The 3,516-nt window shown below is 40.9% G+C and overlaps 1 pseudogene; it reads left to right on the forward strand.

Annotated features, from left to right (window-relative positions):
• The window catches only part of LOC102858431, an 11,663-nt pseudogene extending 9,545 nt beyond the window's left edge, over positions 1-2,118 (forward strand).
• The last annotated feature ends 1,398 nt before the right edge of the window (positions 2,119-3,516 follow it).

The raw sequence follows: 3,516 nt of genomic DNA on the forward strand, positions 1-3,516 counted from the left end.
GCTTCAGGTCCTCCTCAGTTTCAGCAAGCATAGCCTGTCCCAATGCAAGATGCACATGAACAAAGAAGGCAGCATTGCTTGCCATAACCAGTAGATGCTTCAGGCCACCTTATCAGGCTCTTATCTTCAGGAACTTTTATCTTTATGGGAGCACTGGGAGGGATTAATAAATGGTGTTGCAGGTGGCTGCTGTTGTTATGTATTGCTGAGTCAACTATGACTCATAGCTCTGACACATCTGCCCTTATTTCCCCAGTCACTGTGTCAATCCATCTCCTCTGGAGTCTTCCTCCCGAGCTGTCCCTCCACTCTTCCAAGCACGATGTCCTTCTCCAAGAACTGGACCCTCTTGTCCTCATATGTCAAAGTATGTCAGACAGAGCCTCAAAATCCTTGCCTCCAAAGAGCAGCTTGGTTTCACCCTCTCCAAGACATGTCATAGTTCTCTTGGCAGTCCATGAATGTTCAATACTTTTCTCCAGCACAACTCAAAGGCATCGATTCTTCTTCTGTCGTATTTGGTTATTGTCTAATTTTGTGATGCTTAGCAAGTGATTGACCTGACCATGGCTTGGCTAAGGCACACCTTAGTCTCTGGACTGACATCATTTCTCTTCAGCACTCTGAAGAGGCCCCTGACAGCAGATTTTTCTAATGTTATTTGTTTTATCAAGCTGCTCTGGAGGAATTGGTGGAAGACAAGGCCCCAGGAGTTGATGGAATACCAATTGACATATTTCAGCAATCGGATGCTAACCTGAATGCACTCTCCAGCTTATGCCAGGAAATCTAGAGGACAACTGTATTTTTTTATTCCCTTTCCAAAAAATGGTGACCAGACAGAGTGTGGAAATTATCAAACAATATCACTAATATTACACACAAGCAAGATTCTGATAAAGATTATAAAAAATAATTATTAGAACAGTACTTCAACAGAGAAATGTCAGATGTGTAAGCGGGGTTTAGAAGAGGCCATGGCTAGACCAAGTCAAACAGGAACTTAATGAACTGAGAGAAACAGAAGGGGGAACTGTACTCACTGCCACAACATCGGAACTTGAAGCCATCAATAAGAGAGTCAAAGATACTATGGCACGGTGAGAGGATCTAGACAATTCTATTGGTAAAACAGAAGCCAGCATCAAGGAGCTTCAGAAAAGTATGGAGCGCTGGAAAAACATGGAAAAAGAGCACATGGATACTTTAAACCATGATACTAAAGAACTAGAAAAAATGACAAATCGACAAGGCATGCTACTGAAGAAGAAAGAAGAGTGTATGAAAAAAATCCGAGAGCTTGGATCACTTCCCCAAGAAGCATTTGAAAAATACCAGACACTGAGTCTCAAACAGTTGTTTAGAAAACTTGAACAACGCAACACAGAGCTGAAGAAGTACAGCCGTGTTAACAAAAAAGCTTTGGACCAGTTTGTAAATTTCTCTGAGCAGAAAGAAAAGTTAATAAAGCGGCAAGAAGAGTTAGATAGAGGGTACGAATCAATCATGGAATTAATGAATGTACTTGAACTCTGAAAATATGAAGCTATTCAGTTAACTTTCAAACAGGTATCAAAGAACTTCAGTGAAGTATTCCAGAAGTTGGTACCTGGTGGCAAAGCTACTTTGGTGATGAAGAAAGGAGATGTGGAGGGCAGTCAGTCCCAGGATGAAGGAGAAGGGAGTGGTGAGAGTGAGAGGGGTTCTGGATCACAGAGCAGTGTCCCATCAGTTGACCAGTTCACTGGAGTTGGGATTAGGGTGTCATTTACAGGAAAACAGGGTGAAATGAGAGAAATGCAACAGTTTTCAGGTGGACAGAATTCTTTGGTGGCTCTTGCTCTGATTTTTGCAGTTCAGAAATGTGACCCAGCTCCTTTCTAGTTGTCTGATGAGATTGACCAGGCTCTTGATGCTCAGCACAGAAAAGCTGTGTCAGACATGATTATGGAACTTGCTGTACATGCTCAGTTCATTACAACCACATTTAGGCCTGAACTGCTTGAGTGAGCTGACAAGTTCTATGGTGTAAAGTTCAGAAACAAGGTTAGTCATATTGATGTGATCACAGCAGAGATGGCCAAAGATTTTATAGAAGATGATACCACTCATGGTTGATGGAAACTATTGTCTCCTGGGTTGGAAGATGTGTATGGTAATATGATTCTCATACCCAGAAAATGTAAATTAAAATATTTGATCATTATTAATAGTTTTCAGACTTAGAACATAAATATTCTTTTTTTATTTCTCTATATTTTATAAAATACTCTGTAATGTTACATTTCTACATACAGTTTAAGAATTTTATTTCCAAGGTTTTTGTAAAGTGTTCTCCTGTTTTAAATCTTAAAATATGCTAGCTAAATATTCTTTCCTAATTATTTTATCAATTATACTGCCTCTTTTTTATAGCTGCAATAAAAAAATTGGTTTTATGACTAAAAAAAAAGAGGCCATGACATTAGGTACAACATGGCCCACATGAGATGGATCCTGGCTGAAAGCAGAGAGTACCAGGGGAATGTCCATCTGTGTTTCATTGACTATGAGGATTACAACAAACTGTGGTTAACCTTGAGGAAAATGGGAATCCCAGAACACTTAATTGTGCTCCTGCTAAGCCTATACTTGGACCAGGAAGCAGAAGTCAAAATGGATCTGAGAAACAGTGCATTTTCAGGGTCAGGAGATGTGTGTGTCAAGGATGCATCCTACCTCCATACCTTTTTAAATGGTATGCAGAACAGATCATCCAGGAAACTGGGCTCTATGAGGAAGAGTGTGGCATCAAGATTGGCGGGAGACTTAACAACAACCTGTGTATGCAGATGACACAACCTTGTTTGCTGAAACTGAGGAGGACATAAGACATATGCTATGGAAGGCCAAGGACTGTAATCTTCATATGGATTGAAGTTTAACATCAAGAAAACAAAGATTCTCACCCTTTAGCCAATTGACAGCTTCATGACAGATGGAGAAGAGATTGAGATTGTTAATAACTTCAGCTCACTTGGTTCCACAATCAATGGTCTTGACACCAGCAGTAAAGAAATCAAAAGACAAATTGTATTGGCAAAGTCTGCTGTCAGGCACTTCTCTAGAGTACCGAAGAGCAATGATGTCAACCTGGAGACTAAGGTACACCTGCCACAGGCCATGGTTTTCACAATTACTATGCGTCAGAGAGCTGGACAATGACAAAGGACAATAGAAGAATTGATGCCTTTGAGTTGTGGTGCTGGAGAAGAGTCTTGAACATACCATGGACTGCCAAGAAAATAAACAGGTCTTTCTTAGAGCAGATGAAACCAAGTTTCTCCTTGGAGGTAAGGATTTTGAAGCTCCTTCTCACATACATTGGGTACATGGCCAGGAGAGACCAGTCCATGGAGAAGGACATCATGCTTGGAAGGGTGAAGGGACAGCACAGGAGAGAAAGACCCAAGAAAAGATGGGTTGACTCAGTGACTGGAGAAGTGGAATTGAGTCTATAGATGAGATTGGCTCAGG

Source organism: Elephantulus edwardii, unplaced genomic scaffold (genome assembly GCF_000299155.1).
Source record: "Elephantulus edwardii isolate Elephantulus edwardi_28Jun2011 unplaced genomic scaffold, EleEdw1.0 scaffold00237, whole genome shotgun sequence".
Lineage (NCBI taxonomy): Eukaryota > Metazoa > Chordata > Mammalia > Macroscelidea > Macroscelididae > Elephantulus > Elephantulus edwardii.